Here is a 15219-nt window from a genome sequence, read left to right as displayed (position 1 = left end):
ATAGCTCAGCTGGAATTCCATCACCTACTCTAGCTTTGTTCATAGTAATGCTTCCTAAGGTCCACTTGACTTCATACTCCAGGATGTCTGGCTCTAAGTGAGTGATCACAACATCATGGTTATCTGGGTCATGAAGGTCTTTTTTGTATAGTTCTTCTGTGTATTCTTGCCACCTCTTAATATCTTCTACTTCTGTTAGGTCCATACCATTTCTGTCCTTTATTGTGTCCATCTTTGCATGAAATGTTCCCTTGGTGTCTCTAATTTTCTTGAAGAGATCTCTAGCCTTTCCTATTCTCTTGTTTTCCTCTATTTCTTTGTGTTGTTCACTTAAGAAGACTTTATTTCCTCTCCTTGCTATTCTTTGAAACTCTGCATTCAGATGGGTATACCTTTCCTTTTCTCCTTTGTCTTTTGCTTCTCTTCCCTCAGCTATTTGTAATTCCTCCTCAGACAACCATTTTGCCTTGTTTCATTTCTTTTTCTTGGGAATGGTTTTGGTCACTGACTCCTGTACAATATTAGAAAGCTCTGCCCATAGCTCTTCAGTCATTCTGTCTATCAGATCTCATCCCTTTAATCTATTTGTCATTTATACTGTATAGCCATAAGAGATTTGATTTAGGTCATATCTGAGTGATGTAGTGGTTTTCCCTACTTTCTTCAATTTAAGTCTAAACTTTGCAATAAGGATCTCATGATCTGAGCCAGAGATCATCCTGGTCTTGTTTTTGCTGACTGTATAGAGCGTCTCTATTTTTGGCTGCAAAGAATATAATCAATCTTATTTCAGTATTGACTATCCTGTGATGTCCATGTGTAGAGTTGTCTCTTGTGGAGGAAGGTGGTTGCTATGACCAGTGTGCTTTCTTTGCAAAACTCTGTTAGCCTTTACCCTGGTTTATTTTGTACTCCAAGGCCCAACTCTCCTGTTACTCCAGGTATCTCTTGAATTCCTACTTTTGCATTCCTGTCCCCAATGATGAAAAGGACATCTTTTGGGGGGTTAATTCTAGAAAGTCTTGTAGGTCTTCATAGAACCATTCAACTTCATCTTCTTCAGCATTAGTGGTTGGGGCATAGACTTAGATTACTGTGATGTTGAATGATTTGCCTTGGAAATGAACTGAGATCATTCTGTTGTTTTTGAAATTGCACCCAAGTACTGAATTTTGGACTCTTTTGTTGACTATGAGGGCTACTCCATTCTTTCTAAGGGATTCTTTCCCACAGAAGTAGATATAATGGTCATCTGGATTAAATTTGCCCATTGCCATCCATTTTAGTTCACTGACTCCTAAAATGTTGATGTTAATATTTATTGGATGCCTATTAGTGACGCCTAGCAGAGCATCACTTGCTCTGCTAATGGGCTTTCCAGGTGATACTAGCATTAAAAAATCCACCTGCCAATGCAGGAGATGTGGGTTCCATCCTTGGGTCTGGAAGATCCCCCTGGAGGAGGAAACGGCAACCCACTCCAGTATTCTTGCCTGGAAGATTCCATGGATAGAGGAGCCTGATGGGCGACAGTCTATGGGGTCACAAAGAATCATACAGGACTCAGCACACATGCATAAGATAATCTTTTTTTAATATAAATTTATTTATTTTAATTGGGGGCTAATTACTTTACAATATTGTATTGGTTTTGTCATACATTGACATGAATCTGCCATGGGTGTACATGTGTTCCCCATTGTGAACCCCCTTCCACCTCCCTCCCTATCTTATAATGGAAGTAGCTCACTAGTTCACATTGTATTTACGTGCCCAATGTTATTCCATGGTCAGAAAAAAATTGATTATTCATCTGAGGTGTTCTGCCGCATGCCAGGAAACCAGAGGTGGAAAGTGGAGAGTGGACTGAACTTCAGCTCCCACATACTCCATGACAGACTCTAGTACAGGGTATAATCTAAACACACATGTTGGCTCTTGGGTGAGGCTGGTCTAATCACTGATCTGCAACAGTTCCAATGGAAGGCAAGCAGTGACAGCAGGCTGGAACCTTAATGTTTCACTGGTTTCACTTTTCCTACTGGATCAAGGCTGCAGCTCTCTCCCTCCACCTCTGGTGACCAGGACATTTTAGGTAATTTTTCCATTTTTGCTATCTCTTTACCTTCATAATTTTTGTTGGCTTCCACTCAGCCTGTCCTTTGGGTTATCTTCTTCTTGTCTGTTTCACTGGTATTGAAAACATCTCTGGATATTTGTGTATTTATTTTCAGTTTTATTTTTCAAGTAATTGGTAGCAATCAGAAAAATCAGAAAATACATACCATGGACACAAAGAGGATAAAAATCTCCTTTATCCTAGTTATAGGAGATAACCTATCATCATCAATGTTTTGGCATATACTCTTCTCAAACTTCTTATATTTAAGTCTGTGTATAGGAATCATCTCTAAAATATTTTCCGACAGAAATACCTGTCTTTTAAAATTCAGTTTCACCTCAGACTGTTTCTCTCAGATAGAAAGGAAATCCAGAATAGTTTTCAATATGGAACACTGCAAAAGAACAAATTATCTGTTCTTCTTCAAAGTTTCAGCAAATTTTATTGTAATTTCAATATATATATCTACCATACAGAATCCAAAATATGGTCCATGCTTTAAAAAAAATGGCACAGTAATCCCTCCAACTTCATGAATCAAGATTTGTTGCCTCTAAACTGGACTGGATGCCTGGGGCAAGGGTGTGAGTAGGGAAACACAACCGACTGGTACAAATAAAAATAGGGTCCCTGTTAATTTTCCTCCAGGTGTGTTCTGGCTACCAGTGCACTCAGTGACTTTTATTTCACATCAGCTGGATCAATATCCAGCTTTTGCCTGCATCACATTAATCGAGTCTTATGATTAGACTCCTACATTATTGATTTCAACAGAGGCTTCAGTGAAAATTTGGGAAGCATTCATTTGAAGTCTAAAAAATAAGAAATAGGACATTGCATCATTGAAGTGACTTCATTTCTAGAAATTTATGTTCTAATAATTTCATATGTGCAGTAGGCTATCTTTGTAGCTCTTAAGACAGTACTGGGAATATGTGTTGGATTACCATATTATCTTTGGATAGTAACCTCAGAATGTTTTATCTTAGGGATTTTATCTTAACAACTGCAATGTGATTTTCTTGTTTAAATTTTAAACTAAATATATAAGTGAAAAAATGCAAAAAACCAAAAATGCCTGTTGCCTCAGAGAACATGCATTTTTCATAGTCTTCAATAATTCTTATTAAAACCTGCTGTGAGATAAAATGCAAACATTTGTGTACACATGCACACACACACTCATACACACATACACATATATTTATAATACAGTTTCCTAAAAATTAAAGACAGAAAGAGAGAGAAGGACAGGGAAAAAAGGAGTTATAGGAGAAAATGTGTCATGGTGATAATTCAAGGTTACATTTTTTTTCTTTTTACAAATCAGTTTCTTAGGACACATAATTATATTAGACAAATATATTTTGTCAACTCTTTTTACAGTTCCTAGACAAGATAGTGTGTGTGTGTGTAAGAAATGGGAGAACGTTGGTCTTTTCAATCCAATTAAAATTTAACACTTGTCTCTTTTTAGCTGACATCCTCATTTTGGGGGAAAGAGTGAGGATATACAACACAAATATACTCTTTACAAAACAAAGATATTTTCTCCCTCTTCCAGCTTGGTTTTGGTGCAGCTGATAGCTCACACAAAGGCACTTGGGATACACTTTTCAGCTGTAGTGTTCTGAAATCTCCATGTAAAAACTCCTTACCAGTTTATTTATATTTATTTTTTGCTAAGTATATGTTCTTGATGCTGGCAAATTGGTCTGCTTCTTAAGATTCATGTTCGTGTTTCTCTTATGGCCTCTATTACCCAATTTTAATACACAATAGTGAGATGGTTTGAATACACATGTTAATCCAGCATCAGAGACCTCTGCATGGCTGTTTGTTGAAAGAAAATTGTACCTGTTAGGAACAGGAAAGAGGCACACAGTTGCTGTTAACTGCTTCACCAAATTGATTCTGACTTACTCATTTCAAAATGAAAATTGAAATGCTTTTGCCTTTTTTTTTTTGGTAAGAATTTGCTTTACTTAGCACTTAAGTGGGTATCATTTCTTGTGATTACAGAAAAATGCATCATAACTTTTGATTACGCTGCTATTAAGGATGCACGGTAGCAATTGCTAGCACTCGTAAAGTACTGCTGGTGGGCTCTGTGTAACTCATTTTTATTTGGAACTGAGTGGAGGAGGAGGGCATGGTTGAAATCACTCAAAGCTTGACTTACATAATGAACCCAGTCACCTGGGAGCAGAAGGAACTAAAAGGGAAGAGGTTTTGTTAATGGGTATTCTTGTCACTCCAACCTATGTCCCAACTGCCATGCAATTATACAAAAAACTCCCAGTTAACCCAATAACCGTTTCAACACTCACTCATTTCTTTAATAAATATATACAGAGGTCTACTATGGATGAAAGGCTGACTAAATATGGTGGGGTCAAAATGAAAGAATATCATTTGAGGATATATAAATTCTGAGGGAGTTTATAATGCAGGATAAAAGATATCTACATAATAATTGATATGCATAAATTATAAAAATAATTTGTATGGCATACTTGAAAAGTAAATTGAATTAAAGGTGGAAAAGATGACAGAAGCCTGGATTCCTGGACAATTAGCTTCTGTCCTCCAGTTAGGTTGTAAATGTCATGAGAGCAGGGACTATGTCTGTCTTGTTTCATGCATTATCAATATCACACAACCTAGGATGTACCAAGCGTTTAATAAATAACTATTCAGTAATGGTTAGCGCACAGCAGGGTACTTGTGAGGGCTAATTGTGTGCATGTCTTCTCAATTCTGTTCAGTGGTATCACACTGGTAGCTTGAAATAGTTCATGGTGCATGTATTCATACTTTGGAAATTGGCAAACACATCAAGGAAAGGTTTTCCTCCCTAACGCATGCTTAATTGCTCAGCCATGTCTAATTCTTTGTGACCCCATGGACTGCAGACTTCCCTTCTCCAGGGGATCTTCCCTACCCAGGGATCAAGCCCAGGTCTCATGCCCGGCAGGTGGATTCTTTGCCGTCTGAACCACTGGGGAAAGCGGTTGTTAAACAGTGACCAGAACACCATGTTACTTTCTGTACATCTTGAGATAGATAGATGATAGATCGATGGATAGATACATAGATATAGTAAGGTATATCTATAAAGAGCTAGATATTGTAAAATACTGACAGTGATAGGTTATTGGAAATGTCCCAATTCCAGTGTAACCATCTTGTGAGCTGGGCTGGCCACCAAAATGTCTCCTTTTACCTTGGCTCAAGGCAAGCTGAAACAACTTTTCTTTTATCCTATACCTGCAATACTTACCTCATCAATGAGAGAAAGTACATCCACAAAATTGTTCTCTAAAGAAGAGAAAGTTAACAGTATTCATCTATTCTGTGCTTGCCTATCCTGCACGTCTTATGTTTTTCTAAGCATCAGCCCCATCTGCTTCCCAACGTGAGAAAATAAAATCTGGGCTGAACGTGGAAACACCTTGAGTTATCACAGTGAGTCCCTTGACTTCGGCATTATGGCTCAGTAAAAAATCGTTGCCCTAGCTCCTGATGTAACCACCACAGTAGGAGAAGCTGGTGAAGGTCGAGAAAGGAAAGAGAGAAAGCAGGCACACCGAACAGAGAGTAGGGCATGCGTGGTGGCAGAGGTGGAAAGGCCTGAGACATTTTCAGTGAGCAGCCTGATCGGCAGGAGTAGAGAGTGAGGAACCTCAAGGGCAACAGGTGCCATTAAAGACTTGTGATTCTTCTGGTAACGTAACCCTTGGTGATGGTGTGCAGGCTGGCTTGGGCAGAGTACTGAGAGACTAGAGGCAAGGTGGTAATTATCCTGTCTAGGCCAAACATACCAAGGGTCTGAGTTAGGATGATGGCAATGAAGTTGGAAAGACATTTGTTTTAGCTTTAAAAGCTCAGTTGGAAATGAATGTGGGAGGAGAGGGAGAGTGATACCCGGTTTTTAAAACTAGTTGACTAGGGAAACAATTAACAACAAACAAACAAAACAAATCCACCCCCGCCCCCCCAAAAAAAACCCTCCCGAGACAAGCTTCATGGCAGATACCACACTCCGCATTTATTTTTATCCCCTTTCCTCCTTTCCTTTGTCATCACAGATAGAAAGCTAGAATATCACCTCTTCAGTTCCTGTGCTATATGAAAGAGGGGTCATATGATGGGCTGACCATGTGATCGGGCACTGACCAATGAGACGTAAGTGGAAGCCTGTTCTTGAGGGAGGCGCCACCATTTTCAGTATCCGGCTTTTCTTATTCTGCCTAAAAAGCAGATATGATTGTTAGGACTGTAGTAGCATCCTGGGAACATAAAGCAAAACCCAAGAATATTTCAGCTCTCAGCCCTGACATCCTTGACTCACCAAACTAAAGCCAAAACTTCTTGCCCCTGGATTTTTTATCACTGGAAAAGAAAGCAACAACAGCAACAGAACAAACAAAAACAATCCACAATGCTTTGGTGCCAATGCTGAATTTAGATTAGACGTGTTAAATTTGAGAGTAACCAAACAATACCACAGAGCAAAACATTTCAGCAGTGATTTGAAAATTAAAAGCTAACTCCACATTATGTTACATGGATAATTTAAAAAACAAAACAAAATTCCAAAAACATATCTGCGCCCATCCAGGCTAAATGAATCAGAAACTAAGAGATGGATTGCTAAACCTCTCAGGGGTGAGGACAATATGACAGTTGAACAAGAAGCCAAGAGTCTTACCCTAGTTACCTCTATTTCCACATAGAATTAGCTGGTGAAATAATAAGCAGAAATACTGACTTGGAAACTTGAAGACTGTTTAAAACAGTTCTTTTTAAGTTTTTTTTTTTTTAAAACTGACGTATACTTGATTAGGTTCAGATGTACAGCGAAATGATTCAGAATACACACACACACACGTTATATATATTTTCTTTCTCTAGGGCTTTGTTGTTTAACTATTTTATATATAGTAGTTTGTATCAGCTAATACCAAACTCCTAATTTATCCGTCCTTCCCTTTCCCCCTTGATAACCGTAAGTTTGTTTCTGTTTTGTAAAAAATTCATATGTGTCATTTTTTGGATTCTACCTATAAATGATATCATATGATATTCCTCTTTCTGTCTGACTTACTTCACTTAATATGATAATCTCTAGGTCCATCCATGAAACAGTTCTAGAAGGGGATGGGAGGGACTGTTATTCAGGGACATAGAGAAAAATTTCCAGAAACCATGGGGGATTGGGAAGATGAAGTCAGAAACAGAGAACCTGTGAAACCAGTTTGAGTGATTTTGGAGTTTTCTCTACTAGAGCTTACAGGTCTAGATTTAAGATCGGATAAGGAAGATAATTGGATTGATTTCAGCATTGTCAGCTGAGTGTAGAGGAAAGATAAAAGACTAACTATCTGTTTGAAGATGCTAACAAGGAGACTGACAATGTAAACCATGTTTTACGGGCCAGGTAAGTAAGGAAATGAAATCAACAAGATGCAACACATTGGAAAGAAAATTGGGATCAAGAAAATGATTCTTTGGGTGAAATTTGAACAACAAATATACACATCAACCAATGGAAGAGTTAGAGATTAAGAGGATTTCACTGATGCAAGTGTGGTGTGCTGTTGCCATTATTCAGTCACTAAGTCACATCTGATTCTTTGAGACCCCAGAGATTGCAGCACGCCAGGCTTCCCCATTCTTCATGGTTTCCCAGAGTTTACTCAGACTCATGTCCACTGAGCCAGTGATGCCATCCAATCATCTCACGCACTGTCACCACCTTCGCCTCCTGCCCTCAATCTTTCCCAGCATCAGACTGTTTTCCAGTGAGTCGGCTCTTCTCATCAGGTGGCCAAAAGTATTGGAGCTTTAGCTTCAGCATCAGTCCTTCCAATGAATATTCAGGGTTGATTTTCTTTAGGATTGACTGGCTTGATCTCCTTGTTGCCACATAACTGCACTCATTTCACATGCTAGCAGGATGGTATGCTGGCATTTTTTAAATTAAAGGTTAAAAGTAGAGCAAGCCCCTGTGACATCAGGTCTAGGGTATGGCCATTTTTTCTGAATGATTCCAAAAGAGTTAAAAATGACTGGAATTGAAGAAAGAAGGAACTGAAACAAAGTTAGCGGATCATTCTGTTTATGAGAAAACTGAAGCCACCCAGGATGATTATGAAATCTCAACTAGAGCAGTTGATGAAACCAAGAACCAAAGCCTTCAATCAATATAAGGGCTGACTAGGAAGTGGGACAGTGATAATGAGGTGAAAAGTAAAAGAATCAACCAGGTCATCTGAGGCTCTACAGAGAAGATATTCACACAAAACAAGGGAGCAAATGTTTAGAAAAGAGTAGCTTTTAACTCTGACAGAAAAGTGAAGGACAGCACGAGAGTGAAAAAATAAAGAGGGATTTGAAAGGGGAAGGAGCGATATTAGACTTACTGTCAAAGGGGTTTCAGAGATGGAAGGTCACCAGGAATCACCTAATCCAAATGTCTTATTTCAAAAGGTGAAATAGAGACTCTGAGCAGGCCAGCACTTCTGAAAATCACATCACTAGTTAGTGGAATCTGGGTTTACTCATCCACTGGTTAGTTGTTACTAATTCACCAAGTTTTATTGAGCAACTAGTGTCAAGATTCAGGGTTACCAAAGTGTATAAGCTCAGGACATGTTCTTAAGGAATTCATAGCATTGTGCAAGTAGAGGATACAGTCTGAAAATAACTACAATGTAGTGTTTTAAAGGGCAAGAGAGGGCATTACAAACATTGATGTGGAAGTATAGGAATGAACCTCTTGAGGGAGGGAGTACAGATGCACTGTTTTGATAGGGAGTGATTGTAAATGGTATAAGTGCTTTAGACCCAAAGAGCTTTTACTGACTGCTCAGGTAGTAAAAGATAAAATGTAACAAGAGACATGGGGGGTCGGGGGGAGTGTTAACTGGTAGAAGTGAAACTATATTAGAGGTACGTTATCAGTGAGAATGAGCTTCCCAGGTGGTTCAGCGGTAAAGAATTCGCCTGACCACACAGGAGATGCAGGTTTGATCCCTGGGTCAGGAGGATCCCCTGGAGGAGGAAATGACAACCCACTCCAGCATTTTCACCAGGAAAGCCATGGAGGAGTCTGGCGGGCTACTATCCATGGGATCACAAAGAGTTGGACACAACTGAGCGACTGAGCACACACGTCAGTGAGAACAGGTCAAGTCTCAGTGGCCCCAAATAATAAACAGTTATTTCTCTTTTGCTGCATTGGCAATGTAGGAATTCTGTTCCCACTCAGAGATGTAGACTTCTGTCATCTAGAGAATTACTGGATACTGAGTGAAATGGAGAGAGGTAGTGCGGGGTTTGCATTGGGAATAAAATGATTCTGTCCTAAAGCCATATGTGTCACTTTTGTTCAATTCTGTTGGTCAAGGCAAGTCATCTGGCCATGTTCAACTTCATGATAGTAGGGAAGCACAATTCTACAATATCTGGGAAGGAACAGGATTGGAACATTTAGTAAATAAAATGAAGATAACCAAATACACTTCTTTTTTTTTTTTCCTTTATTTTTTATTAGTTGGAGGCCAATTACTTTACAATATTGCAGTGGTTTTTTGCCATACATTTTTACATGAATCAGCCATGGATTTACATGTGTTCCCCATCCTGAACCCCCTCCCACCTCCCTCCCCATCCCATCCCTCTGGGTCATCCCAGTGCACCAGCCCTGAGCACTTGTCTCATGCATCCAACCTGGACTGGCGATCTGTTTCACCCTTGATAATATACATGTTTCAATGCTATTCTCTCAGATCATCCCACCCTTGCCTTCTCTCATAGAGTCCAAATACACTTCTTTATTTATTTATTTTTTTTTTGCCATGTCACATGGCATATAGGATGGAACCCACATGCCCCTGCAGTGAGTGGAAGTGTGAAGTCTAACCACTGGACTGCCAGGGAAGTTCCCACCAGACACACATTTGGCAGCATCTCTATAAGCTCACTAGTTTCCCATTTATCTCTTCATCAACTCACTGTATATATTTCTACCATAAAGTGTTCTTGCGTGCTCAGTGATGTCCAACTCTTTGCCACCCTATGGGATGTAGCCTACCAGGCTCCTCTGACCATGGAACTTTCCAGGCAAGAATACTGGAGGGAGATGCCATTTCCTCTTCCAGGGGATTGCCCGGACCCAGGGAATGAGTCCATGTCTCTTGCATCTTTTGCATTGTCACGTGGATTCTTTACCACTAGTGCCAGCATAATCTTCCTAAAATGGAAAACTCTTCTCCCTGAAAACTTCCACAGCTTCTCCTTACCTTCTGAATCAGGTCCCAGACCTTTAGCCCTACAATGCAGGACTCTTTCTATCTATTCCAAGTCTACATCTCCAGAGTAATTTGAGATGTCTTTGAGAGGGCAACAGGCAGGAAGGCCAGGGGTCTCCAAACAGAAGAAATAGGCTGCAAGTGTCAGACATTTTAAAATCTCTCCCTGAAGTGGCAGGAGGAAACAAACTCTCTATGGAAATCTTTTTCTTAAGCTATGTTAATGAAACTATGTATTTGCTTCGGAATTTGCCTTTCTTCAAAATGGTTTCACCTAAGACTAACTTTTCTTTTCTCAAACCTTGGGCTGATGATAGCTCAACAAACCAGTATTCATATCAATTGTTTTATGGCTGGGGGATGACACACCTCATGCCATCCTGTTTCAAAAATGCATATTGTGGGACAAGAGTCTGGTGAAACTCTGTCAGCCTTGACGTGTCTCTCCTATCTGATTAACAACTTTCTAATGAACATAAAACAGCTTGCTAAAACTAGCACAGGGTCATTCTCCATCCCCCTTCTGGTGTCTGTCAGAAGCTTTCTCTGTCCCTTGTCATACTTTAATAAAACTCTGCTACACAGAAGCTCTTGAGTGACTGAGCCTGGTCCCTGGTCCCAAAACTAAATCTTCTTCAGAGATCATGAATCTGACATTGTTCACCGTAAGCTATCATCTTTAATTCTCCATACACTACTCATCTACTCCACACACCGTCCCCCCCCCCACACACACACCATCTTTCAGGTTTTCATTCATTTTTTTCAAAAGTTAGCTTAAAAGCCAGAATAACCATGAAAGAAAGCATTTTTCAGTTCTTCCAGTTGGTAGCTTGTCTGTTTTCCGAAAAGGAGTACGTCAAGCCTGTATATTGTCATGCTACTTATTTAACTTACATGCAGAATACATCATGAGAAACGCTGGGCTGGAGGAAGCACAAGCTGGAATCAAGATTGCCAGGAAAATATCAATAACCTCAGATACACAGATGACAACACCCTTATGGCAAAAAATAAAGAAGAACTAAACAGCCTCTTGATGAAAGTGAACGAGGAGAGTGAAAGAGTTGGCTTAAAGCTCAACATTCAGAAAACTAAGATCATGGCATCTGGTCCCATCACTTCATGGCAAATAAATGGGGAAACAAGGGAAACAGTGAGAGACTTTATTTTTCTGGGCTCCAAAATCACTGCAGATGGTGATTGCAGCCATGAAATTAAAAGACACTTACTCCTTGCAAGGAAGGTTATGACCAACCTAGACAGCATATTAAAAAGCAGAGACATTATTTTGCCAACAGTTGTCCGTCTAGTCAACAGTCTGGTTTTTCCAGTGGTCATGTATGGATGTGAGAGTTGGACTATAAAGCTGAGCGTGGAAGAATTGATGCTTTTGAACTGTGGTGTTGGAGAAGACTCTTGAGAGTCCCTTGGACTGCAAGGAGATCTAATCAGTCCATCCTAAAGGAGATCAGTCCTGAGTATTCATTGGAAGGACTGATGTTAAAGCTGAAACTCCAGTACTTTGGCCACCTCATGTGAAGAGTTGACTCATTTGAAAAGACCCTGATGCTGGGAAAGATTGAGGGCAGGAGGAGAAGGGGACGACAGAGGAAGAGATGGTTGGATGGCATCACCGACTCAATGGACATGAGTTTAGGTGGACTCTGGGAGTTGGTGATGGACAGGGAGGCCTGGCATGCTGCAGTTCATGGGGTCGCAAAGAGTCGGACATGACTGAGTGACTGAACTGAATTCTTTGATGATGGAAACAATATCTTGTTCATTATTCTGTGATTCCCTTTCTGCCTCTTTCAAGCTGTCAAGCACAGTGCTTAATATATGACAGGTATTCGGTTCACTGAAGGATCTTATGTTGCCCTCCTTCTCTGGATATTGCTGTTGCTGTCATTCCGTTGCCAAGTCATGTCCGACTCTTTGAGACCACATAGACTGCAGGAAGCCAGGTTTCCCAGTCTCTCACCATCTCCCAGAATTTGCCCAAGTTCATGTGCATTGAATCAGTGATGCCATCCAACCGTCTCATCCTCTGTTGCCCACTTCTCCTTCTGCCTTCAATCTTTCCCAGCATTGGGGTCGCTTCCAATGAGTCAGCTCTTTGATTCAGGTGGTCAAAGTACTGGAGCTTCAGCTTCAGTATCAATAGCCAGCTTTTTCACTCTCCTCTTTCACCCTCATCAAGAGGCTCTTTAGCTATTCTTCCCTTTCTGTCAATAGAGTGGTATCGCCTGAATACCTGAGATTGTTGATATTTCTCCCAGCAATCTTTATTCCAGCTTGTAACTCATCCAGCACAGCATTTTACGTGATGTGTTCTGTGTATAAGTTAAATAAACAGGGTGAAAATAAACAGTCTTGACATACTCCTTTCTCAATTCTGAACCAGTCCGTTGTTCCATACAAGATTCTAAGTGTCGCTTCTTGACCTGCATATGGGTTTCTCAGGAGACAGGTAAGATGGTATAGTATTCCCATCTCTTTAAGAGTTTCCCACAGTTTGTTATGATCCACAGAGTCAACAGCTTTATTCCAGTCAAGTAAACAGAGGGAAATTTTTTTTTTTTTTTTTTTTGAATTCCCTTGCTTTCTCTATGATCTAGCGAATGTTGGCAATTTGATCTCTGGTTCCTCTGCCTTTTCTAAACCCAGTCTGAACATCTGAAGGGTCTTGGTTCATGAACTGCTAAAGCCTAGCTTGAAAGATTTTCAGCATAATCTTTACATGCATAGGAGATAAGTGCAATTGTGTGGTGATTTGAACATTCTTTAGTACTGTCCTTCTTGGGAATTGGGATAAGGATTGACATTTTCCAGTCCTGTGGCCACTGCTAGATTTTCTAAATTTGCTGGCATACTGAGTGAAGCACTTTCATAGCATCATCTTTTAAGATTTTAAATAGCTCTGCTGGAATTCCATCATCTCCACTAGCTTTACTAGCAGGAGTGCTTCCTAAGGCCTCCTTGACTTCACACTCCAGAATGCTTGGCTATGGGTGAGTGACCACACCATTGTGATTATCCTGGTCATTAAGATCTTTTTTGTACAGTTCTTCTGTGCATTCTTGCCATCTCTTCTTGATCTTTGATTCTGTCCTTTATTGTGCCCATCTTTGGATGAGATATTCCTTTGATTTTTTCAGTTTTCTTGAAGAGACCTCTAGTCTTTCCTCTTCTGTTATTCTCCTCTATGTCTTTGCATTGTTCACTGAAGAAGGCCTACTTGTCTCTCTCGCCTCTGGAACTCTACATTCAGCTGAGTGTACCTTTTCCTTTCTCTCCTGCTTTTTGCTTCTCTTGTTTCCTCTTCTATTTGTAAAACTTCCTCAGGCTACCACTTTACCTTCTTGCATTTCTTTTTCTTTTGGATGATATTGTTTACTGTCTCCTATAAAATATTATAAACCTCTGTCTATAATTCTCAGGCACTCTGTTTACTAGATCTAATCCCTTGAATCTATTTGTCACCTCTACTGTATCTTCAGAGGGGATTTGATTTAAGTCATAGGTATGACCAGTATCACTGGTCTAGTGATTTTCCCTGCTGTCTTTAGTTTAAGCCTGAATTTTACTATGAGAAGCTGATGATCTGAGCCACAGTCAGTTTCAGGTCTTGCTTTTGCTGACTGTAAACAGCTTTTCCACCTTTGGCTACAAAGAATATAATGAATCTGATTTCAGTATTGACCATTTGATGATGTCCGTGTATAAAGTTGTCTCTTGTGTTGTTGAAAGAGGATGTTTGCTATGACCAGTGCATTCTCTTTGCATAATTTTGTTAGCCTTTCCCCTGCTTCATTTTGTACTCCAAGGCCAAACTTGCCTGTTACTCTAGGTATCTCTTGACTTCCTACTTTTGCATTCCAATCCCCTATTATGAATATGACATCTTTTTTGGCATTATTTATAGGAGGTCTTCTTGGTCTTCATAGATCTGATCAACTTCAGCTTCTTCAGCATCAGTGGGTTAGGGCATAGACTTGAATTACAGTGATGTTGAGTGGTTTGCCTTGGAAAAGAACTGAGATCATTCTGTCATTTTTGAGATTGTACCCAAGTACTGCATTTTGGACTCTTTTTTTTGGTTATGAGGGCTACTCTATTTCTTCTATGGGATCCTTGCCCACAGTAGAATATATAGTGGTCATCTGAATTAAATTCACCCATTTCTGTCCATTTTAGTTCACTGATTCCTAAGTCGTTGTTTACTCTTACCATGTTTTGCTTGACCATATCCCATTTACCTTGATTCATGGACCTAATATTCCAGGTTCCTATGCAAAACCTTTCTTTACAGCCTCAAATTTTACTTTCATCACCAGACACATCCGCAACTTATCATCGTTTCAGCTTTGGCTCAGCTGCTTCATTCTTTCTGGAGCTATTAGTAGTTGCCCTCTGCTATTCCCCAGTAGCATATCAAACACCTTCTGACTTGGGGGGGGGGGGGTCATCTTTCGGTGTCATACCTTTTTATGCAGTTCATGGGTTCTCACAGAATACTTTCTGGGGTGGTTTGCCAGTCTCTCCTCCAGCGGATCACATTTTGTCAGAACTCTCCACTGTGACTCGTCCGTCTTGGTTGGCCCTGAATGGCAGGGCTCATGGCTTCATTGACTTATGCAAGCCCCTTTGCCATGGCAAGGCAGTGATCTATGAAGTATCTAGTTGAGCTTTAATTTACCCCCTCCTTCTTGATCCTTTGCTTGCAGCCCCAAGGACTTTCATGGTTAAAGTAGAGATTGCCTGTTCGTGCTCACT

Source organism: Cervus canadensis, chromosome 2 (assembly GCF_019320065.1).
Source record: "Cervus canadensis isolate Bull #8, Minnesota chromosome 2, ASM1932006v1, whole genome shotgun sequence".
In the NCBI taxonomy this organism is placed as follows: domain Eukaryota; kingdom Metazoa; phylum Chordata; class Mammalia; order Artiodactyla; family Cervidae; genus Cervus; species Cervus canadensis.
The sequence above is the reverse complement of the archived record's forward strand: the minus strand, read 5'-3'. Positions refer to the sequence as shown.